The sequence below is a fragment of the Triturus cristatus genome, chromosome 3_1 (genome assembly GCF_964204655.1).
Source record: "Triturus cristatus chromosome 3_1, aTriCri1.1, whole genome shotgun sequence".
Taxonomy (NCBI): domain Eukaryota; kingdom Metazoa; phylum Chordata; class Amphibia; order Caudata; family Salamandridae; genus Triturus; species Triturus cristatus.
The window spans coordinates 832,770,385-832,796,612 of NC_140583.1; the positions used below are offsets into that span (position 1 = coordinate 832,770,385).

Genomic DNA, 26,228 nt, shown 5'->3' on the forward strand with positions numbered 1-26,228 from the left:
ATTCTTTGGAAGATAAATTGCAGCGCCGTGGTTTTTTATATTGAATTTTTTCCAAGTCCTTCTTAACCAAAATCTCAAAAGTATCTAAAGATTTATGAGACAAAGGAGACATAAATTTGCTTTTAGGACGGAAAGGTTGAGGACATGAGATCCCCTCTTCAACTCCAGAATTTGTGGAAAAGAACCACCTGAGTCTTAGTTTCCGCATAAATTTGAAGAGTGATATTTCTGTTTCTAAACTGTTGGAAGTGTACGTAGGAACAAAAGAAGTGCCTCTGTTCAACACATTTAACTCTTCTTTGCTGAGTCGTTTGTGCGAGATATTCACAACTAAGGAATTGTCATTAAGCCATGACGGCTAACGCCTCACTCCACCACTTCTGTTGCAAATATGCCCCTTTGATCTGTGCAATCCCAGAAATGCAGATTTGTTGCAATTTCAATTGCACTCTATTGCCGGACGTTATTTCTTTGGATAACATTAATAATAAAACAGACTTTGTTAATTCAGTTATTCTATGGGTATGTTGCTCCTCTGTCACTGCCACTTAGGCCACTTGTATGGCTTGTATGGTAATCTATTAGCAATAAACTAGTTGTTTTGCGTCTTGTAGTGGGATTTATTTAAAGCTTTGCTGTCCCTAAGAGCTTTCAGGATAGACAAGTATCTACTTTGTTCTGCCTTGTTGCAAAAGTGTTGGTTGAGGTGTGGTCTATAAGTGGTATATTGTTAGGTTGTATGTGAGGGTCAGAGGTGTGTTTAGATTATGCTGCAGTAACAATTCGCACCTCTTTTATTGCATCAGGTGAGGAACAAAAGGGTGCAGCACTTGATGGTAACAAATAGGCCCCCATCAACGCAATGTTTATAGCCATCAGTGTGTGAAAAGGTTAGATGGGAGTGACTTTTCTTACAAAGTCGGTGTTGTCACAAGTGTGAGCGCCAATATTTGCCTGAACGGGGACATGGGAGACTGCTGAAGAGCAATGGGAGACAAGGGCCAGGTTGGGGCTTAACAGCCAGGTGTTGGGGCTAAAAAATACTTGAAAATGTCCATCACTTCAGATGTGCCCTAATGAACAATTATGAGGGCAGGACAAGTAATAAAGCAGTCTAACTTTTTGGATTCAAATGGATATGGAGTAAAAACCAGTGGATAGTGGGGCCACCTTAATGTTTAAAAGGAAATACTGCACAGAGCAGATGAGGTCAGCATTGTGATATGGGCCCAATCTGTAAATTAGGTGGGAAATTACAGCTTAAAGAACAGTGCAGCTAATACCTGCCCTTCTGATAATGGCATCAAGCGTCAAATGTCTAACAGAGTGTTAGAAAGGTAGTTATCTTGGGTGCTTGTAAAAGGTTCAACGATTCCTTGAGGCCACCTCAAATTGTTGGTATGGTAAGGAATGGCCAAACATGGGGAAGGAGCCTTACGAATAGGAAGAGCAGCCCCAAAAAGCTTGCTTGCGCCAAAAGTGTATAATATGAAGTCGGCTTGACAACTCTCGTTGGCTGAATCGGAAAGTAGGAGCAGAAGAAGAGGAGGCTGGTGTTTAGCAAAAGAGAGGAGAAAAAAGAGAAATTGAATTAGGAAGTAGACCAAGAGTAGAAGGATCTTCACACGCTCCTTCCAGGTGCCACTCACAAATCAAACTTTTATCTGTCCCAAGCTGAAATAGGAGATGAGCAGCATTACAGCTCGGGCACATATCCTTCATAATATCCCCAGGTGCTCTAACTTCTGTAAAAAACGGTATTGGGTTTAAGTAGTAGTGATTGCAGAAGGCCATGCCCTGGAATTCACCTAGTGCCAGGTGGCGTAAGCTATGCTACCATGATGTACCAGGATGCCCCTCCTCCCCCAGGTTGCCTAGATGTCTGCCCCAAAGAAGACTCTGTGCTCTTGGGCAGCATCATGGGCTCACATTTGAGCATGATGGTGACCCGTAGGAAAGAACAATTCTCTGCATATTTTACTCTGTAATTTAGGATCTCGGGTCGCTAGGGGAGAGTGAGTGAAATGTGTCTTTGGCACAATCTAGCAGAAATGGCTATCGGACAGCACATGAACATTTCAAAGTATGAGGAAAAGAATTATGTGGATCAGTCAGGGCCGTGTCTATGAAGGAATGGCAAGATATGAATGTCCGTAGAAGGGGGTTATTTCAACGCAAAAAACACAAGCACCAGTGCATTATTGTAATTCATCAAATATGAAACATGTCTGCTTTCCTGCATGTGCTACTCTTCAGAACTTATTTGCAGATAGCAATTTCTCATGCCACAACGTGCAGTTGAGAAAGCAGACATTTACTCCCCACCTCCTGCGACATTTAACTATTGTTGAATACATTAAGGTATACTAAGGTTAAAATTATTAGTATACCCCCTGTAATTGATCAGGGAGGTCTGTCCCACCCAAGCCTTTGAGTTGGTCTCCTACAATACATTCTTCATTAAGGGGCAGGCCTGCAGAATGTCAGGGCACCAAAGCAGTGTTTGTTTGCCTAGAGGAAGTGAATATTTTTTCTCAAAGTATTTGATGCCGGCCTTTAGTCCCACAGTGTGGGGCTAAATCCCAGTTTACTTACTGAGCACATTGTGGGACCCCGGGCAACCTGCCCTGTCTCGTGGTACCCCAGTAATAGTAACTGGCAGAAATAAAAATGAGCACTAGGAAACAAGAGCGAAATATGTACCCAGTATTCTATAAATATCTCTTTTCTAGAGAAAAGCATAGACAGCTGGTGATATCTGCTCCCAGTGATGATCCATCCGCTCGACATTGCCTTGGGTTTGAGAGAATAGGCCCATGGCGATAATAAGGATAAGCGGCTGAGAGAGCATGGGACCACATCTTTTACCCACGGGCCACAATACCTTCATTTTAGCTCATGAATAACCTTTGAAGACTCTTTCCCAAAACCTTGATCAAACTAGACTGGAGATTCTCAAGGTGTCTATAAGTTAAACTGGTGCACCTTGTCCTTACTGCAAAGGCAAAGTCCTGAATGAAAGCAATATACTGATTTGCAACAGTTTCATATGAGTCTCCAAGAGGCTTCAGTCCTAAACCACAACTATGCTCTCAGACGGTTCTGGAGGCTAGACGAGAAAGAAACAAGAGCCTGGGACAGATTGGAAAACAGAAGTTAAAGAGCAACACTGAGAGAATGAAGGTCAGTCTACAATTCACTCCCTCCAAGCTTTGCACAAAGAGCATAAAAAAATAGAAACCATCAGAAGAAGGGCCAAGCTTACTGATATTTTGTGCTACATATTCTTCTCAAAAGTGATGCAAACCTGTGCAAAATGATTCGTTTGAATTTACTTTCCAGTGCAAAACCGGTTTTATTCTGGAAAGCTGACTGAAATTAACAAAAGCAGTACTTTGTGCTAGTTTGCATCAACGTGGAGTTCCATGGGTGGCATGTGAGTATTCCCATGCAACCAGACATGCTTTTTTATGCAAAGCTCCATCTACAAATAATGGTAGACAGGGCTTTCCATAAAAAATAATGAAAAATACTCTTATTTCTTTTAACTTTTCCCACTTTGCAGGTGTTCTGCATTGTACAGCACACATCCAAAGTGGGAAACGTTTTAAAGTTAGTCTAAGCATAGTATTTTGTACTGTAAGTGTTCCTTCCAGTACAAAACCTGTGCTAGACATGATACAGACACTTTTGTACTTTGATGCAAAGGAGTGCGCCAGTGCTAGAGAGAGAAAAGAGCACTGCTATATCGCAGTAGATATGGTACTTTCCTGCTCTGTCCCTCTCATGTGACGCAGCAGAGTGACATCAATGTAAATCTGCACCAAGATTTGATATTTAGGTACAGACATTACCCGTCCCCATTTCCCCATATGCCTGCCATTTTCAATGGTAGAGGTTTATACTTTTTTCTTTCAACCCTCAGCATTCAGTTGGGCTCTTCTTTGTATCCAATGTCTGTTAAAATAGAAAAGTTTCTACATGGATTTTGTGATAGACGTGTCCATTACATTTCAGAGCACATTTCGAGCAAGATTACAATAACGGTGCAAAGAGCGCAACGGAATCCTCTTCCCCCATTTGTGCTGCTGTGATAAAAGGGAATTACTCAAATAAAATGTACTTTCCCCAGTTTCTTTCACGTCAGTGCACTGTTTCTGTATTATAGCACCAAATAAATAATCGAACACCCTTTGGGCTAAATGTAAGAACATATATTGATATTGTGCTTTGCGCATAAAAGATGTTCTCTAGAAAGCATACTATCTATAAACGCAAGTCTTTTCAGCCCATCCATCTCATTTTTGCGTGGTGATGAGTAGCTCTGCAAACCAACCACTATGAATAGGTCTTTCCTGTTCCATCAGTAGTGAACAGAGGTCCAAATAGCATTGCAGTGTTCTATGACAGGACTGGAAGCTTGATCCTGTACACTGGTTCTCCAGTATTGATATCTTGTATAGATTCACATGCTTGAATATTTCCCGTCGTCATGGTGGGAGTCCCACGGTAACAGTAAAATAGCAGTATTAAAACGTAACATTGAAATGCCCATAGGAATTCACTAGCTTTAGCAACCTATTATCATTGTTATAAAACATCCAAACTCTAGCCAATCAGAGCGTAGACCATAGAATCTCCTTCCCCTGCAGGGCCACCATACCGCAAATTTCTTACCGCACGTCGTGTGTTAGGGAGTCACCCTGAGCTCTGCTCAGTCAGTGTTTCTACTGTTTTGAACTGCAGCTACCTGTTCATTACTGCACTTCATATTTCCTCTGAGATACTAGACAGGAGTGCGAGTACCTATTTTTCTTCATAATATCAGAGTCTAAAAAAGGGTTCTTTAGCCCCTGAAAGACTTGTGGAAAGTCCAAACTTTATTCTGAGGACCCACATAAAGAGTGTCTCTACTGTCTATACCCAGAGCACAAGCCCAGAGAATGCAAGTACTGTCGAAACTTTTCTTCAAAAACCCTCTAGGACCTTGAGGGTAGGCTGCTTCTCTGGTTACAAAAGAAAAAAGCAGCAAAGGACTCTGACTCTGAGGCTGAGGAGAAGCCCCATACCTCCTCCAAGAAGAGAAAAGAAGAAGGATCTTCTTAATTGCTTAAAGACCCTAAAGAGTCCAGGTCTCAAAGTAAGGAGAGGGTTGAGGAGAAAAGGCATTCACATTGTTGGGCAGCTCATCTTTTTACTCCGCAGGAGTGTTATTTAGGGATTCTTCTCATTATATTGATTGGGGTGTAGCTTGTTAGGGAGCACCTTCTGTGTAGGGTAATAAATCCTTTAGACTAACCTCTTGAATGACTCTGTAGTGGCTAAGGACCATGCATATGGGAGGCAGGAGGCGGTGACAGAAGTGTATGAGGTGGACCCAGAACTGGGTTCCTTCAGTAAATTGGTAGTCGCCCAGTCAGTTGAGACAGTGATGTCAATGACATTACAAATGTGGCAGAACTACACTGCCAAGACCCCCAAAGGTTCTTCTGGGAGTCTGTCACGGACGCACTGTGGGGGTTCAAGCATTGCCCCCATTGGGGTGCCGGGATGTTCGCAATCCAAAGATTTGGCTGAATCCTTTGGTAAAACGTGCAGCATCCTACAGAATTTCAAAGTGGACCTCTTTCAAGAAGAAGCAGGCCATAGTGCCCTTTATCAAACAGATATGAATCTGATACAGGACCCATGTTCCGACCTAGTCTACATGGCTACAGACTCTCACTCCTCTGATGATGACCCTGACAAGGGATCTAAAAGATCTTGTGAATGGCACCCCTGTGGTGGTACAAAAAAGAAGATGAAGACTCAGGCCTTTTCAATCCCAAGGATATTCGGCACCTCCGTTCCTTGGAAAGGGAGCCCTCTGAGAAGGTGCCATATTATATGAAGCAAAAAAAACATTAGATGGACGTAATGCTGAAACAATGTTAAACATTCACCCCCAGTACTGAGATCTGGGCCTAAAGCCATCTTATTTTGCACACCATGCCATTCCAGTTTAGACCCAGCCATATGCAAATCAGTCTTGACCCTGCTCCTTGTGGGAACAGTCCAGCCCGAACTGCCAGGTCAGGTCCTCCCTTGACCAGAAACAAGCATCCTGGGGCCGGTTTCAGGATATCTCCCCTCATCAGCCAGTCTAGCTTGACTCCAGTGGCATGGTGAGCACGGGACCCATGTCTGGACATACCCTTCCCACTTAGGGCGACAAATGCAAAAAGAACAATTGATGGACTGCCAAAGGTAAGCTCGTCTGAGCCAGTCCACGTCCGCCAGGGTCAGGAGCCAAATACCCTGGTCCCCATCTACTAAAGAGATTATCTTACACTGAAGACCAACTAAAGCCTCTACAGCCTGTCCATTTTATGGACTGCCAGATTATTGCTCCTGGGGTGAGTCCCTCAGCCTGTAACTATTGTAACAATGTATGATCTAACGATGTAAACAGTAATGTTAGTATTGCCTGGCACTCATCTGTGGCCAACAGCACTGAGGTTTCACCAACTACTTCTGATTATATATTTAAGTCTTCTGGAGAATCTAGTCTGACTAGAGAATGTCGGTTCCTTAGTTTGAATTGTCAGTCTCCACCGGAAAATAAACAACATCTGTTTAATTTTTATGGGATTATCAGCCTGATGCTCTGTTTCTCACTGAGACATGGCTGCATGAGGGCTTCTCACCAGATGTAATTACGTCCCTCTTTCCTAATTACTCTATAGCTAGGAAAGACAGATATGATATGATAGGACAGGCGGGGGGTGGCTATTATTTTTAAAAATGACTTCTAATGTAAAATTGAAGATTTCTCTGTCCCCAATTGTGAAGCTCTTTGCTTTGCGCTTTCGCTTACACCGAAATTGACATTTTAAGGAGTCTTGCTGTATCATCCCCCTGGTTATGCAGGTAACTGGCGTACCTCTCTACTGGATTTGTTAGCTCCACTCATATTAAATTCGGCTAATTTCACCTTACTTGGCGATGTTAATCTTCATTTAGAAGACCCTAAGAGCAAGCTGAGTTGCACTCTTATAGAGGATTTTAGTGTCCTCAACTTAAATTTGTGCAAAACCGGTCCTACTCATTTAGTGGCCATCTACTGGATCCAGTCTATTCCAATGTCTCGGATTTGACGAATACCCCCGCCTCTATTGTGGTCTGACCATTATGCTGTGCCTTTTAATATTAGAAACCCACCCAGTTTTCTAACATCACGCCCTAACCAATCCTTCAAATCAAGGAATTGGGCGAAATTGAATATTCCAGCATTGAATTTACTACGTCACAAAAGACCAGTTCTAAAACAAATGATGGGTGCTGATTCTGATCTGGTTTATAATTGGTGGTACCGGAACGCACCTGTGCCGTGTGCTCTCCAAGAACGAGTGATTGCAGAGCTGAGGCACCCGAGGGGGCTGCCCTGCGCCAAGACCCCTTCAGCGGTGGTGCGCAGGAACGTCTGGTGAGTCCACCGGGGTAGACAGACAGACAGACATCGACCAGGGTCGTTAGGCCTCAGTGAAAGAAACTCACTTCGGATAAAACGGTCATCGTTTTGCCTACATTTGGAGATTGTATCTCAATTATACAGAAGAGTGCATTAGACCCGCAGCGCTGTTTGTGTCCAGAGAGCAGCAGAAACCGGGACTACGTGGCCCAGGGGGCTTGGCGGCACACACCTGCAGCGGATTTCGCATTCTCATTGAAAAGACCTCGCGGCTCCCGCTGGCGCGGGAGCCGCAGCGCTGTTTGTGTCCAGAGAGCAGCAGAAACCGGGACTACGTGGCCCAGGGGGCTTGGCGGCACACACCTGCAGGGGATTTCGCATTCTCACGGTAACAGTAAAATAGCAGTATTAAAACGTAACATTGAAATGCCCATGGGAATTCACTAGCTTTAGCAACCTATTATCATTGTTATAAAACATCCAAACTCTAGCCAATCAGAGCATAGATCATAAAATCTCCTTCCCCTGCAGGGCCACCATACCTCAAATTTCTTACCGCACGTCGTGTGTTAGGGAGTCACCCTGAGCTCTGCTCAGTCAGTGTTTCTACTGTTTTGAACTGCAGCTACCTGTTCATTACTGCACTTCTTATTTCCGCTGAGGTACTAGTCAGGAGGGCGAGTACCTATTTTTCTTCATAATATCAGAGTCTAAAAAAGGGTTCTTTAGCCCCTGAAAGACTTGTGGAAAGTCCAAACTTTATTCTGAGGACCCACATAAAGAGTGTCTCTACTGTCTATACCCAGAGCACAAGCCCAGAGAATGCAAGTACTGTCGAAACTTTTCTTCAAAAACCCTCTAGGACCTTGAGGGTAGGCTGCTTCTCTGGTTACAAAAGAAAAAAGCAGCAAAGGACTCTGACTCTGAGGCTGAGGAGAAGCCCCATACCTCCTCCAAGAAGAGAAAAGAAGAAGGATCTTCTTAATTGCTTAAAGACCCTAAAGAGTCCAGGTCTCAAAGTAAGGAGAGGGTTGAGGAGAAAAGGCATTCACATTGTTGGGCAGCTCATCTTTTTACTCCGCAGGAGTGTTATTTAGGGATTCTTCTCATTATATTGATTGGGGTGTAGCTTGTTAGGGAGCACCTTCTGTGTAGGGTAATAAATCCTTTAGACTAACCTCTTGAATGACTCTGTAGTGGCTAAGGACCATACATATGGGAGGCAGGAGGCGGTGACAGAAGTGTATGAGGTGGACCCAGAACTGGGTTCCTTCAGTAAATTGGTAGTCGCCCAGTCAGTTGAGACAGTGATGTCAATGACATTACAAATGTGGCAGAACTACACTGCCAAGACCCCCAAAGGTTCTTCTGGGAGTCTGTCACGGACGCACTGTGGGGGTTCAAGCATTGCCCCCATTGGGGTGCCGGGATGTTCGCAATCCAAAGATTTGGCTGAATCCTTTGGTAAAACGTGCAGCATCCTACAGAATTTCAAAGTGGACCTCTTTCAAGAAGAAGCAGGCCATAGTGCCCTTTATCAAACAGATATGAATCCGATACAGGACCCATGTTCCGACCTAGTCTACATGGCTACAGACTCTCACTCCTCTGATGATGACCCTGACAAGGGATCTAAAAGATCTTGTGAATGGCACCCCTGTGGTGGTACAAAAAAGAAGATGAAGACTCAGGCCTTTTCAATCCCAAGGATATTCGGCACCTCCGTTCCTTGGAAAGGGAGCCCTCTTTATCCGATATCTATCTATATTTATCTATCTTATCCGATATTTTTGTTTGGTTTAATTTGGCTTTGTGGCTTTTTAAACTACCTGACCTCTCCCCCAAGCGAGACACAGCCGATCTAGGGCTCAGTCCGGCCTCGATCTAGGAGGCGAGGGGAAGGAACGCGGCGGCCATCTTAGGGAGGGATCTCCCAGGCTGGGTGCAGTTCTAGTTGTCAGGCACTGCAAGGCACTCGGGGCTAGTACTTAAGCAGGAGCTGCACTTGCTCGCGAGACTCGCTATTTCTCCTGAGGCGGAAGCCGGGAGTTGTATATGTTTACCTGTTATCACGATTGCTGTGAATAAAATCGGCGCTTAGCAGTATTTTTAAAATTGAACTTTTGTAATTTGTGTTTGGTTTAATTTGGCTTTGTGGCTTTTTAAACTACCTGACCTCTCCCCCAAGCGAGACACAGCCGATCTAGGGCTCAGTCCGGCCTCGATCTAGGAGGCGAGGGGAAGGAACGCGGCGGCCATCTTAGGGAGGGATCTCCCAGGCTGGGTGCAGTTCTAGTTGTCAGGCACTGCAAGGCACTCGGGGCTAGTACTTAAGCAGGAGCTGCACTTGCTCGCGAGACTCGCTATTTCTCCTGAGGCGGAAGCCGGGAGTTGTATATGTTTACCTGTTATCACGACTGCTGTGAATAAAATCGGTGCTTAGCAGTATTTTTAAAATTGAACTTTTGTAATTTGTGTTTGGTTTAATTTGGCTTTGTGGCTTTTTAAACTACCTGACCTCTCCCCCAAGCGAGACACAGCCGATCTAGGGCTCAGTCCGGCCTCGATCTAGGAGGCGAGGGGAAGGAACGCGGCGGCCATCTTAGGGAGGGATCTCCCAGGCTGGGTGCAGTTCTAGTTGTCAGGCACTGCAAGGCACTCGGGGCTAGTACTTAAGCAGGAGCTGCACTTGCTCGCGAGACTCGCTATTTCTCCTGAGGCGGAAGCCGGGAGTTGTATATGTTTACCTGTTATCACGATTGCTGTGAATAAAATCGGCGCTTAGCAGTATTTTTAAAATTGAACTTTTGTAATTTGTGTTTGGTTTAATTTGGCTTTGTGGCTTTTTAAACTACCTGACCTCTCCCCCAAGCGAGACACAGCCGATCTAGGGCTCAGTCCGGCCTCGATCTAGAAGGCGAGGGGAAGGAACGCGGCGGCCATCTTAGGGAGGGATCTCCCAGGCTGGGTGCAGTTCTAGTTGTCAGGCACTGCAAGGCACTCGGGGCTAGTACTTAAGCAGGAGCTGCACTTGCTCGCGAGACTCGCTATTTCTCCTGAGGCGGAAGCCGGGAGTTGTATATGTTTACCTGTTATCACGATTGCTGTGAATAAAATCGGCGCTTAGCAGTATTTTTAAAATTGAACTTTTGTAATTTGTGTTTGGTTTAATTTGGCTTTGTGGCTTTTTAAACTACCTGACCTCTCCCCCAAGCGAGACACAGCCGATCTAGGGCTCAGTCCGGCCTCGATCTAGGAGGCGAGGGGAAGGAACGCGGCGGCCATCTTAGGGAGGGATCTCCCAGGCTGGGTGCAGTTCTAGTTGTCAGGCACTGCAAGGCACTCGGGGCTAGTACTTAAGCATACGGGTATGCCTCCGCGCAGCGGACGCGCAGAGCGGATGTGCCATCCCCGCGCCAAAGGAGCGCCTAAGGAAAGCCCGTCTGGGCCCGTCCGGGCCAGGTCGGGCCCAGGGACCGAGGATGCTGCTAGTATAGATCGCCTTTGCCCCCTGATAAGGTACAGTCGGAAAGAGTTACTCAGACTCAGAGGTACGCCCAGCTCGTTGTGTAGCAAACTGCCAACACATGTAAGGAACATTGCACCTTGTACTAGATGTAATTATAATTTTACATGTGAAACATCTAAAAGCACTGGAGACAGGCTCCGCCGATATCACCTCGCATTATTAAACTGTCGCTCGTTACCTAGACATGCCATCGAGGTCTCCTTGCTCTTAGAGGAACAAGATCTGGATGTGCTATTTCTAACGGAAACTTGGCTGAACGATAGTTCAGACCCAGATCTTGTCCGAGCATTACCACACAACTATTCTATCCTGAGACACGATCGCCCAGATGGCAGGGGGGGAGGGATTGCCATAATCTATAAATCCGTACTGGGTTGTAGGGTTGAAAAAACAGCAATAAAAGGTGCGGAAAGCTTATTTTTTGCTATTACCGTTTCCCCAACTTGCACCCTGTCGGGCCTCCTGCTATATAGGCCACCAGGTCCCTACGGTCATTTTTGTGATGACCTTCCCATTTGTGCCACTAATTATGCTAGTACCACTTCTAATTTCACTTTACTGGGTGACTTCAACATTCATTCCGATGAGGCACATTTACCAGCCTGCATTAGTCTCAACGCAGGATTAGAAGTGCTCCAGCTGAGGCAACTAGTGACAGGCCCTACCCATAAAGCTGGACATACCCTTGACCATTGCTACACCAATTTGGATAATCTCATTTTTGAGAAATTAATCGATATTCCCTGGACTGACCATAAATTGCTGCTCCTCTCCCTGGTTCCATTGATTTTGTCTGAGTCCTCCAATACAACAAGGAGGTCCATACGGGTCTGGTCCAAACTCTCTACCGAGAGGTGGAGGAAGGAACTGAGTGACTCATTACCTGCGCTCTCCCAGGACCCTTTGATAGCCGATGCACAATTTAACCAATGGCTATCGTCCTCTTTGGATGTCACCCTCCCCAAAAGTGAACTGTCCCATAGGATGGGCAATAATAAAAAACCCTGGTATACATTGGAACTTAAAGTCTTAAAGCGCCAATGCAAGCAGCAGGAGAGACACTGGCGCAAAAACTACTCAGAAGAGAGTAAGGACACCTATAAATTGGCCCTGAAGAAATATAAACAGGGAATCAAAACTGCCCAATCAAATTACTATCAGGAAAAAATTGATTCGGCATCCAATGCCCCCAGGGAAATTTTCAAAATTTTCAAATCCTTGGTCACTCCTCCTATGCCTGTTAACGACCCTGGACTGGCAAGTTCCCGCTGTAATGAACTGGCGCATTATTTCTCCGATAAGGTGGATAATATTTTTTCCTCGTTTAAGCCTCTGCCCGCTGAAGAGATCCTTCCCCCCTCAATGGACACCGGCATTACCGGTTTGGATCATTTTTCTCAACTAGATTACCCCACTGCATGGGCCCTCTTGAACAATCTGAAGTCAGGCTCTCCAGCGGACCCCGCCCCGCCTACCATCCTAAAGTTGGTGTCAGATGTTTTAACCCCAGCTATTCAAGGGGTGATCAATGCTTCACTTTCATCTGGCATAGTCCCTTCTTCTTGGAAACAGGCAAAAGTGAAAGCTTTATTGAAGAAGCCAAATCTAAACCCAGAAGACTGGGCTAATTATCGGCCTATTTCCTTACTGCCAACCATCAGTAAGCTGGCGGAGAAGCATGTGAACGCATTGTTGGGATCCTATCTTGAGAGCAGCAATTCCCTCCATATCACTCAAACAGGATTTAGAGCTAAGCAGGGCACTGAAACAGCCCTAATCACTGTTGTAGAGGAGGCGAGGAAGATTGTGGACAATGGAGATAGGGCAGCCATTTTGTTATTAGATCTTAGTGCCGCCTTCGACACCGTGAATCATTCCATCTTGATTCATAGATTGATGGAAGTAGGTGTCGGAGGAGGCGCACTAAAGTGGCTGCGCTCTTTTCTGTCCGATCGGACTTTTGCGGTCTTTGAGGATGATGCCTGTTCCCCCCAAATGCGTCTGCAATGTGGTGTCCCCCAGGGTTCTTCCCTCAGCCCTACCCTATTTAACATTTATATGAGGCCATTGGCTGAGGTGGTGTTGCCCTGGGGAGTACAGCTGGTAACGTATGCAGATGACACGCAGCTTATCATCTCCTTGGCTTCTCAGGGCGCCCCATTTGAGAACCTTTCCCTGTGCCTTAATAAAGTTAAGGAATGGATGGACCGATCCTTCCTAAAGTTGAATGGATCAAAAACGGAGGTGATGCTGCTAGGTTATAAACCATCCAATACGGTAGAGAACTGGTGGCCGTCTAATCTGGGCCCTCCACCGCCACCTAAAGAACAAATCAAGAGCCTGGGGGTCTGGCTTGATCCTGCCCTGAACTTTGGTGTTCAGGCTCGCAAGGTGGCAGGAACCTGCTATGCCTTCATTAGACTTCTTCGGAAGATAATTAAACTCCTTCCGTTTGAGGCCAGGAGAATATTAGTGCAGGCGCTGATTCTCTCACGCTTGGACTATTCTAATGCGCTGTATTTAGGCACCACACAAGCTACCATAAAAACCTTGCAGACAGTACAGAACTGCGCGGCCCGAATGCTGCTGGATATCCCTCGTCGGACTTCTGCTAAGCCAGCACTGCGTCAACTACATTGGCTGCCTGTCCAGCAAAGAGTACAGTTCAAAGCGCTGACTACGGTCCATAAAGCTATTAATAAAATAGGACCCTCCCTGATTCAATCTATGTTTCATTTATTTCTACCAGGACGAGCTCTAAGGTCTGAAAATAAGAAGCTGATTGCAATTCCCAGAACCAGGAGAGTGCGAATGGGAGGCAGGCGCTTCTCCCTCCAAGCCGCCACCCTGTGGAACAAACTTCCCGACTCCATCAGATTGGAAGCTAACCATCTCAGGTTCAGGAAGAGTTTAAAAACCTTCCTGTTTGCCTGATTTCCTCAAGATCTAGTGAGTTAAGCGCTGGGATGCCTTCGGGTAGCTATGCGCTATATAAGACTGTAATCATTCATTCATTCACTCTGAGAAGGTGCCATATTATATGAAGCAAAAAAAACATTAGATGGACGTAATGCTGAAACAATGTTAAACATTCACCCCCAGTACAGAGATCTGGGCCTAAAGCCATCTTATTTTGCACACCATGCCATTCCAGTTTAGACCCAGCCATATGCAAATCAGTCTTGACCCTGCTCCTTGTGGGAACAGTCCAGCCCGAACTGCCAGGTCAGGTCCTCCCTTGACCAGAAACAAGCATCCTGGGGCCGGTTTCAGGATATCTCCCCTCATCAGCCAGTCTAGCTTGACTCCAGTGGCATGGTGAGCACGGGACCCATGTCTGGACATACCCTTCCCACTTAGGGCGACAAATGCAAAAAGAACAATTGATGGACTGCCAAAGGTAAGCTCGTCTGAGCCAGTCCACGTCCGCCAGGGTCAGGAGCCAAATACCCTGGTCCCCGTCTACTAAAGAGATTATCTTACACTGAAGACCAACTAAAGCCTCTACAGCCTGTCCATTTTATGGACTGCCAGATTATTGCTCCTGGGGTGAGTCCCTCAGCCTGTAACTATTGTAACAATGTATGCTCTAACGATGTAAACAGTAATGTTAGTATTGCCTGGCACTCATCTGTGGCCAACAGCACTGAGGTTTCACCAACTACTTCTGATTATATATTTAAGTCTTCTGGAGAATCTAGTCTGACTAGAGAATGTCGGTTCCTTAGTTTGAATTGTCAGTCTCCACCGGAAAATAAACAACATCTGTTTAATTTTTATGGGATTATCAGCCTGATGCTCTGTTTCTCACTGAGACATGGCTGCATGAGGGCTTCTCACCAGATGTAATTACGTCCCTCTTTCCTAATTACTCTATAGCTAGGAAAGACAGATATGATATGATAGGACAGGCGGGGGGTGGCTATTATTTTTAAAAATGACTTCTAATGTAAAATTGAAGATTTCTCTGTCCCCAATCGTGAAGCTCTTTGCTTTGCGCTTTCGCTTACACCGAAATTGACATTTTAAGGAGTCTTGCTGTATCATCCCCCTGGTTATGCAGGTAACTGGTGTACCTCTCTGCTGGATTTGTTAGCTCCACTCATATTAAATTCGGCTAATTTCACCTTACTTGGCGATGTTAATCTTCATTTAGAAGACCCTAAGAGCAAGCTGAGTTGCACTCTTATAGAGGATTTTAGTGTCCTCAACTTAAATTTGTGCAAAACCGGTCCTACTCATTTAGTGGCCATCTACTTGATCCAGTCTATTCCAATGTCTCGGATTTGACGACTACCCCCCGCCACTATTGTGGTCTGACCATTATGCTGTGCCTTTTAATATTAGAAACCCACCCAGTTTTCTAACATCACGCCCTAACCAATCCTTCAAATCAAGGAATTGGGCGAAATTGAATATTCCAGCATTGAATTTACTACGTCACAAAAGACCAGTTCTAAAACAAATGATGGGTGCTGATTCTGATCTGGTTTATAATTGGTGGTACCGGAACGCACCTGTGCCGTGTGCTCTCCAAGAACGAGTGATTGCAGAGCTGAGGCACCCGAGGGGGCTGCCCTGCGCCAAGACCCCTTCAGCGGTGGTGCGCAGGAACGTCTGGTGAGTCCACCGGGGTAGACACAGACATCGACCAGGGTCGTTAGGCCTCAGTGAAAGAAACTCACTTCGGATAAAACGGTCATCGTTTTGCCTACATTTGGAGATTGTATCTCAATTATACAGAAGAGTGCATTAGACCCGCAGCGCTGTTTGTGTCCAGAGAGCAGCAGAAACCGGGACTACGTGTCCCAGGGGGCTTGGCGGCACACACCTGCAGCGGATTTCGCATTCCCATTGAAAAGACCTCGCCGCTCCCGCTGGCGCGGGAGCCGCAGCGCTGTTTGTGTCCAGAGAGCAGCAGAAACCGGGACTACATGGCCCAGGGGGCTTGGCGGCACACACCTGCAGCGGATTTCGCATTCTCATTGAAAAGACCTCGCTGCTCCCGCTGGCGCGGGAGCCGCAGCGCTGTTTGTGTCCAGAGAGCAGCAGAAACCGGGACTACGTGGCCCAGGGGGCTTGGCGGCACACACCTGCAGCGGATTTCGCATTCTCATTGAAAAGACCTCGCCGCTCCCGCTGGCGCGGGAGCCGCAGCGCTGTTTGTGTCCAGAGAGCAGCAGAAACCGGGACTACGTGGCCCAGGGGGCTTGGCGGCACACACCTGCAGCGGATTTCGTATACCCATTGAAAAGACCTCGCCGCTCCCGCTGGCGCGGGAGCCGCAGCGCTGTTTGTGTCCAGAGAGCAGCAGAAACCGGGACTACGTGGCCCAGGGGGCTTGGCGGCACACACCTGCAGCGGATTTCGCATTCCCATTGAAAAGACCTCTCTCATCTCCGCGGCGCGGACGCGCGCCGGGCGAAGCCCGGGCCAAGGGCGGGCCCGTTTGAGCCCGTTAGAGGACGATTGAGGACGGGACGGGGCATCTCTCTTTGTTCTACAAACAAGGTTTGTTTCATTCTGTCTCAGTTTCTTGCCCCCTGGTGATATAAATAATTCTTTTTTCTTTTTGCACGTGGTGGTTTAAACAGCGTGACTCAGTCATAACTCTCCCCATTATAATGACGTCTGTTACTGACAGGAATCGGAAATCTATAGTTGGAACATTAGACCAATTTTTGGTGAGAGTTTCCTCTATCTTGGAAAAGGAAATCGATCAGACAGAAAAACGATTGTCCTTGGGATCCATGGTAGAGAAATGTTCTTCTTTGGGACATCTTGCTTATGCTCACTCTCCGGCGCATAACAAATCACCGAGAACTAATAACGATGCAAGTCCTGTGGTATGCGAGGTAATAGACAGCTCTCTCCCACATGAAGGGTCCCCTCATTGCCTACCTGAATTCGAAGGAGTTAATCTTAATACCAGATCAAGAGCGGGACAAATGAGCCGTGACCAAACTGTCATTTCAACTCAAAATGTCAAGACACGTTCCGCTACGACTGCTAAGGGGAAAACATTAATCGTAAACAACAAGGGGAACATTAAGAATAAGAGACCTAAAAGGAAACGCGGGGATTCGGCAATCGGAGGGCAAAATGTAAAAGCAAGGCGAATTGTCTCCGAAGACGTCTGTGAAATGATTTCTGTCCCCCCCAGAAAATCTACGCCTGGCGCTGTAGACTGAGAAACAATACCCCCACCTTTGACTCCATCCAGAAAGTTGACGCAAGAACTAGGAGATGACTTTTGGGGAAAGTTGAATCAATCTTCTATAAAACATGTCTACCAATCTATGATAGGTTGGATGCAATAGAAAATAGATTGGTTTGTTTGGAGTTGTCGCATGCATCAGCACAGGCTCGTCAAAAAAATGTTAGTAATTGTCAGGCACCTGTTAGATTGTCTGGTATGTTGCCTGATAAATGCACTACAACTGTCAACGTTGTTTCAACTTCCACTCCCATTGTAGCTAAACCCAGTCTTCCAACACCAGGGCCGGAATCTCGGGTTACTAAAAAGAATACTGCATATGACACAGTGAGTGCAGGGAGGGTAGTAGCTAATGGAAGCCAAATAGCTATGTTATCGGGGAGGGAAGCCCCTGGCACTTTAGTAGTAAAAAAAATCCCTAAGTGTTCACCTCCCACCAGAGTCCACACCTTACGTGGTGATACTGGCAGGGGTTAAACCTCTGGGTCCTGACAAAAAGGAGGATTATAGGGAATTGAAGAATAAGTGCGTCTTTTGGCTTAATTCAAACCGCCCTTTACCACAACAAGTTTCAGCTGAGATTCTTTTTGCTAGACGAGTTGATTGGGTAGGCCCCAAGAGTAAAACAATAGTGGGAGACTGCATAATAATTAACTTCAGGGATATGAAGGCAGTGGAACATATTTGCAACTGGCAAAATCTAAGCTCGGTTACCCCCATTCGCTCCTTGTCTTTGTCCTTTTTTTATTGTGTACATCAACAGTTCACCTTAGATGACTATGGTCAAAGAGGTTCTTATAATCGTCACAGGAATAACATAGGTTCTAATGTGGGACAGTCAGGTCCTCTGGGCTGGAGGATTGTGATTGACGGCCAGTTTGTTTTGGTGATAGGAACATAATAATTAATCCAAGCCAAGTTCTCCTCGAGAAAGGAGAAGATTATTTAAACACAAGTGAGGCTGCTAGATCTGATAATGAAGTGAACTTGCTAGTTGGATCAACAAAAACTGACCTGAACCAGTTAGGTTTAGTAAGCCCATTAATTTTGGGGAAAGAGGTGGGGTGTTCGCTGCATCCCCCAAGTGGTGCAGGAGGGGATAATGAGTATGGCACGAAACAAAACATGGGTACTATCATCATAATTAAAGACAATATGGCTCACCCAGAGAGGGATAATTTAAGTGCTCCATTGTGGAGCTTAGACAACAATAAGGGGAAGAATAATGAGAATAGCCCATTGTCCATATTATCCTGGAACATTGCAGGCCTAGGCCCCAAAATAGCTAACCCTGAATAGATGAGCTTTATAACAAAACATGATGTGTGTCTCATTCAAGAGATTTGGTCATTAGATCCTGTGTTCTGTAATGGCTTCCTTAACTTTTATGTTCCTGCATTAAAAAGTATAAGAGGCCGCCCGTCTGGCGGACTAACTATATGGCTAAGACAGGATTTGGGGTGCCGAGTAAATCAAGGCCCAAAAATTAGTGATGATATATTATCAATAACGATTACCTCTAAGTCTGGGACTAAATTGAAAATCTTTCATGTGTATGCACGAGGCATGCAGGGGGGTAAAAAGTCTTTAGTTGTAAAAGAATTGGAAGACATATTAGACTCCTTGCCTGTGAATACTTTACCCCTAGTAGCAGGTGATTTTAATACCTCTTTCGAGCCCTTGGGTCATGATGTATCACAGCTTACAGTAGAGGAGGACGCCAGTTGGGGAATTCCAGCCCTCGAGATTGCTCCTGTAAAAAGGTGGACAGAGGCAGCAATCCAGTTAAAATGATTGTGCATAGGCAACCACCTGATGGCAGCTAATGGTAGAAGTGTATCGGATAAACTCGGAACGAACACCTTTGACAATGGCCGCAGGGCGAGTAGAATAGACTATATGCTTGTTCATGTGAAGCTCTGGCCCCATTTTAGAGATATGAAGATTATAGATCGATCCGAGAGTGACCATCATCCACTCATCTCACTATTTAATTTGTCTTTCTCTGGTAACCTATTATCTAAGCAAGGTAACCTTGAGTCCGAACAATCGCTGTCTAATAATATGCGCTACCTAAAATGGGACAGGATTGTAGAAGACCCAAAAATTACGGCAGCAATTAAGGAAGAAGTAATTGGTGCACTACAAGTACCAGGTATAGTTCCAGAGGGTGAGTACTCTTGCCAGATTGTGGTGGAAACTCACAACAGGCTTTTTGAGGGTTTGAGGAAATATTTTGTTAAACCTATCTCAAAAAAATCCTCTAAGCTTCATAATAAAGCGGGGTGGTATAACTTCGACTGCAGGAAAGCACGGGCTAAACTTGGCAACGCCCTTAAGATGAAAGACTCAACACTGGTAAGATCTGCCAGGTTATATTATAGGAAGACATTGAAACAGGCAAAGGAAGTGTGGGACAATGAAATGTGGAAGGATCTCCTTGGTGCTTGTAGATGTAAGAATAGCAAGCAATTCTGGGATATGTACAAATGGCATAGGGGTGGCATACCAGAGCGCCCACAGAATAATGTGGCCCAGAATGCGTGGGTTGATTATTTTAAACCACAGTATGCCGCACCCTGCGAGGAAAATTCCAGTGATACTTTTAGTCATGTCTATTATGATAAAGCTATATTCCTGCCAATAGATGTAGGAAGGGCTCTAGATAAAGTGACTGGGGGTAAAGCACCTGGCATGGATGGAATTCCAGCAGATGTGTTTACTGGTGATAGGGACCTCTGGTGTAGATATATTATGCGTCTTGCAAATGCAATTGCTCAGGGAGCTGACATCCCCTCCTCGTGGAAGGGAGCAGAAATTGTCCCGGTATTTAAAAAGGGGGATAAGTCTGTTGCGGGTAACTACAGGCCAATCAGCCTAATAGTATCGATACAGAAGATTATTGGTCGAATGTTTCTACATGAGGTCCTAACATGGATAGAAGATCGGGAAATACTAAGCCCAATGCAGGCTGGATTCCGGCGTCGGACAAGTACAATTGACCAAGTCTTCCGTTTTGTTACTATATATTGGAAGACGGTGAGCCTAGGAAAGGGTGCCTTATATGCAGTGTTTGTGGACTTAAAAGCGGCTTTCGATTTGGTTCCACGCAGAAATCTGTGGCAGGTCCTGAGAGAAATGGGAATTCCTCTTGAACTCCTTTCCGTAATTATCTGTTTACATGAGGATAATGTCGCCCGGGTCCGTTGGGGGGGTGTGGGAGAAGTGACGGAGGACTTCCCGGTTGGCAGAGACGTGCGGCAGGGGTGCGTTTTGGCACCGACCCTGATCTCGCTCTTTGTCAACAGGGTGGCTGACTTCCTCTCGTTGACCCCCACCGATGCGCCGGTATTGGCAGGGTCACGTATCCCCATTCTCATGTTTGCGGATGATACGTTGATTATCTCCAAGACCCCTAGTGGCCTACAAAAGCTCTCGGGTGTTTCGAGGAGTTCTGCAAAGTGAGAGGCCTGGTAGTTAATACCGAAAAAACCAAGTTTATGTCTTTTAACGCACATAAATCACACAAGGGAAGGATTTACATGAATAATCTACCCTTGGAGGAGGTTACTTCATTTACATACTTGGGTATTACATTGCAGAAAGATATGCGCTGGGGTTGTCAATTAGACCGTGCTGCATTAAAACACAAACAAAAATCAGGTGCTCTTCTCACCAGATTTAAAACCTCATTTACAAAACCAATCTCACCAGTATTAGAAGTTTATGGGACGATGGTTCTGAGTTCATGCCTATATGGGGCTGAGCTATGGGGTTTTGGTAATTTGAATAGCTTGACGGTGCTGGAAAATGCGTTTTTACGCAAGATTACAAATTTACCCCCAAGCACGCCATTGAGACCTCTAATTTTGGATCTTGGTAAAAAGCCACTTGCATATCTTGTGAAGCTCCGCCTAATACTCTATTGGCGCCGGCTCTGGTGCACTGAAAAACTTGCCCACTACAGGAGTGGCTTTATGGATGTAATAAAATCTGATTCATTCCACAAAATACATTGGCTGCGTGAGACTAAGGGCCTCATGTAGGTAAATAAATTTTACCGGTTCTTAAATACCGAGCCGGACCGAATCGGTAAATTAGAATCGGAAAGTTATATGTAGGTAAAAATTCGGTAACAGTTACCGATTCGGTAACATTCGGTAATCACGAATCGGAATTCACCGAATCGGTAAATACCGAGGTGGTATTTACCGAATCGGAAAATACCGAGGTGGTATTTACCGAATCGGAAAATACCGAGGTGGTATTTACCGAATCGGAAAATACCGAATCGGTATGTACGGATTCGGTAAATAAAATCACATGACTTGACGAAAAAGCTAATCCTGTGCAACGACAGCCCACCCAACCAGGAAGTGCCCACACCCAGGCAGGTGTACATAATTAGCCGAAGTGGCCACACCCAGGCAGGTGTACATAATTAGCCGACCCTGGAGAGGCTTGGAGTGCAGAGGAGAGGCAGGGAGCCGTTGCATGTGCGAGCGGGTAAACGAACAGCATGTCCAGCCAGAGAACACAGAGAGACGGAGGGGAAAGGAGGAGGAAGCTGAAATTTAGCCCCAAGGAACTCCAGGTGCTGGTGGAGGAGGTGGTGAAGCAGCACCAGAAGCTGTTCGGAAGGCAATCCCTGCAAGTGCCTGAGGCTGAAAAGCGCAACATATGGCTGGCCATCCAGGCGCAGGTCAATGCTGTGGGAGTGACCCACAGGGACATTGAGGTCCTCAAAAAGCGCTGGTATGACCTGAGGATTGTAACCAAGAGGAAGATGGGCGACATCCAGAAGGAGGCCAGCCAGACCGGAGGTGGAACCAACAGGGCACCTGCCCTCACCGAACTGGAGGAGCTGGTGGCGGCCACAATCGAGCAGGAGAGCGTCGTGGGTCTTGGGGACGCCGACAGCTCTGCCAGAGCCGCAACACACCAAGGTAAGACGAAAGCACAGCAATGTAGCCCCCCCTACCCCTATCCCACATCCCCCATTGTGAAACGAGAATCACACTGCAGTCCACACGTGTCAGTGCAGACAGGCAATGCATTCCGGGAGATGTAGTCAGGGCAACACTAACCATGACGTAAATGTTACAGGGCAACAAGGCATGTCACGCACTCGAGGCGCAAGGAGACAGAGGACATATTGGAATGTGAAATGATGTATTGTGACGCTTGCAATGCAGCCCTTCGGGGACACTGAGCCAATGTTGTATTTCTGTCCACAGATGTGACATCATGCAGGACAGGGCATGCTGCAGGAGAGACGGCACACCGGCCACAAATATCACCTCTAGCCAGCACAAGTTCAGACCAGGGAGCAGGCCCACTGGCAGCCGCACCACCAACACAGCCAGCCTCGCCGCACCCAGAGCCAGCATCACCTCACCGAGAGCCAGCATCACCACAACCAGAGCCAGCATCGCCACTCATGTTCGAATCACCGGCCACATCTCCGCTTGCAGGTGTGAGAATGAGGAGGCGTCCAGCAGCCAGGCTACGAGCCTTAGACACCTCGTCAGACGACAGCATGGGCCCAGAAGACCGCACCGGGCCCCAGGAAGGGAGCCATGCCACTGTGCCCCACACCTCACAGGCAGCACAGACGGGAGCAAGAGGGCGCCGCAGGTCGCGTGTCCAGAGTCCACCAGCACCCACTGACGGCCATGGTGTCTTCTTGGGGCTCGAGGGCCAAATGTTGAAGCAACAGCGCCTGCAATCAAAGGCAGTTATGTCAGTCCAGAGGCACATGCGGGTGATGAAGACAACATTAGTCAACATGGACAATAACATTAGCGGCATGGCTGCGGGCATTCGGGACATGTCCCAGTCAATCCAGCAGTTGTGCAGCAAATTAGATGCTGACATCGAAGCACGGCGCCGGGAACGCCAGAGAAGGGACACTACCAGCAGGGCACTCAACCGTCTGGCAACTGAGACTTCTCTACTGTGCCGGCGCTCTGTGACGATGCAGGAGGGCCTAACACAGTGCTGCAGCGACCTGTCTCGGGGGATGGTGCAGGTGACAAGTGCACTAGGGGTGCTATTGACTAGTCAGGCGTCGACAACTGCTGCAGGGGATGCTGCGGAGAGCATCGACACCAGCAGCAGCATCACACCCCCCGTCCCAGAAGCACGCAGGAGCAGCAGGCGGCTTGGGGTTGGCTCTAGTGAGGATGCACAGGCCGTGCAATCCACCACTGCAGCGCGTATGCGCAAACATTGATGTAGCCCTGCTTAGCCACTTCCCATTGGGTGACGTAACCCTGGACATACTCCTTGTATAGATGGTATATTGCCAGATTGGCCTGTTCATGTGTTCATGGCGTGGTGCCACATTAAAACTACGTCATGACTTCTCACAACTCGCTGTGTCCCCTCACTTACTCAGAAATAGTTGCATGTGATCTCTGCCCGTCTCTCTCTCCCATCGATTGCAGTTGGCACTCTAGCTGCGTTGCCCTCTGGCTGGCCTGACTCATCCTCGTTGTCCTCAAAATATGTCAGTTCCACATCTGTCCCTTTTTTCGTGGCAAGGTTGTGCAGCATTGCACAAGTGGCAATAATCTTGCAGCAGGTGATGGGTTTGTACTGGCGTGCGCCTCCGCTCTTGTGCAGGCAGCGGAACCTGCTCTTCAGTAGTCCAAACGTGCGCTCCACCACATTGCGTGTTGTTTTGTGTGCCACGTTGTATCGTCTCTCACTCTGGGTTGCTGGGTGTAGGTAGGGAGTGAGGATGAATGAACGGCATGCATATGCACTGTCGCCTGGATGAGTAAAAGGGAACCATCAGTAACATGCCTCTATACACTATGATTTGCAGGTTTCAAGGGGCGTCACTGTTACTTACCTAGCAGGTATCCCTCTCCGAATTCTCCGGCACTCAGTCGTGTGTAGATCCCACTATTCTGGAAGATGTAAGAGTCGTGGGTGCTCCCAGGAAACTTTGCAACAATATCTGTGATGATGTTCCCTGCATCACAGATCACCTGCACATTGATGGAGTGGGTGGACTTCCTGTTCCTGTAGATGTGCTCTGTGTCAGCTGGTGGACAGATTGGGATGTGTGTACCATCAATACAGCCGATGACATGGGGGAACTGTGCCATGTGATAAAAGTCTGTTTTTGTTTTCTGCAGTGCAGCCTGTGTGTTTGGGAAGCTTATGTAGTGGTGCATTCTCTGCATCATGGCATCCAGGAACTTCCTGAAGAAACGTGACAGGCAACTCTGGGATACCCCACCCACCGCAGCTATCACCACCTGATAACTGCCGGATGCCAACAGATGTAGGCTGCAGAGCACCTGCACATGTGGGGGTATGGCGTGCGCCCTTCTTATTGGATGGTCCAGGAGTGGGTGTAGGTCCCTGATTAAGTCCATGATGGTTTCGGGGTGTAGCCTGTACCTCTCATGTATCTCTGCATCAGTCAGCTGGAATAGTGTGATGCGCTGTCTGTGGATTTGTTCCTCCCGTCGCCACACCCTCAGTCCTGCTGCCTGTAGACGTAGGCGCCTTGCAATGACGTACATAGCGGCCATGTTGTCCACGCTGTTGCATTTTGGGATTGCTTATGTGCACTGTTGATGGTTACCACCTGCTTTCAATCCGTGTTAATTACCGACTCTTATTTACCGATTTTCTGGGATTTCTTAATTACCGAGTGCTCCTACATGTCATTTAATTTTTACCACTTCATATTTACCACTTCATATTTACCGATTCGTTAAGTATGTATTCGGTAAATCTGATTCGGTATTTTAGAATTCGGTAAATATGATTCGGTATTTACCGCCTCATATTTACCGAAAAGTGGTTTTTGGACTCCTACATCTCACTTGTCTGAATACCGGTCGGTAACGGCATATTTACCGAAAAGCGGCCATTACCGACCGGTATTTGGCTACCTACATGAGGCCCTAAATCTCTCCTGGGTAGTATAGGCCTGATTGATCTTTGGCATGACCCGTCAAATGCTGTTTTCCCCTCTAAGGAAAAGCTGAAAACAATCTACTGGGAATGGGTAATCAAGAAGGAAACTGCACAAGGCCTCTCCACCCATCTATCATGTCGTTTTTTCGATTTAAAAGTTCGCCCATCCCTAGAGAGGTATTGGGATATAATCGAAAAGCCCCTTGATCGCAAGTTGTACTCTCAGCTACGGGTGGGTACTCTACCCGTTGCTGAATTTACCTTTGGATGGGGTGGACAACAAAATAAAAATGACAAGTGTTATAGGTGTGCAGAGGAATGTGAATCTGTAGGCCATGTACTATTCTTCTGTCCCATGTACCTAGCACCTCGGAAAATCTGGATAAAGCCCATCTGTAGACTTTTGGGTATTAGGAGATATGCTGTAGCTCTCCGCATCCTGTGCACAGATTCTGCTCCCCCAATCTGTATAGCTGTGGCTAAATTTTTGGGATGGGCCTGGGGTATACGGTTAAAAGCCCTGAGGCATGACGCAAATTCCTCTAAAAAAACCTGGATTTAGAAGAATCTATTTGATGTAGTCAGCTTAGGTTGGTAATAAAACAGCATGCCCATTAAATAGTGTAATGTTAATATAAGAGTAAATGTATTGGTTTTAGATTGATTGAATTTTTTTCTATTTTTGTTTTAAGTATTGTATTTGACGGTTGCTCAGAGTTTTAATTGTAATTTTAATTGTTTTTAGATAATTTATTAGCTGTTCTATATTATGATTGTAATGTGCTTTTATGACTCAACTGTCGAATAAAGCTTGATTGATTGGCTTGCAAAGACTGTGGACGAAATCTTACTAGCCACTGTTAAACACTCTGGTCGGTCTTTGCCGCCAGCTCCGTTGTTTAGCAAAGTGCTGAAATATGAAAAAACAACAATGCAAGGCCCCGGACAGGATACAGCGAAAGTCATACATGGAGGAAGCTGAAAGGGTGTATAGAACAGTGCTAAAAAATATCATGGCTTCTGCAAACTGGCAAGGGCTGTGTATTATTCAGAGAAAAAAGTAAGCGCTAAAGATTGTTCTAAGACCCTGT

At 46.5% G+C, this 26,228-nt stretch overlaps 1 long non-coding RNA gene across 1 annotated transcript in view; it reads left to right on the top strand.

The window, feature by feature from the left end:
• Positions 1-26,228, top strand: part of LOC146861146 (uncharacterized) — a 332,017-nt gene that overhangs the window by 68,828 nt on the left and 236,961 nt on the right. The gene's annotated exons all lie outside the window — the stretch shown is intronic.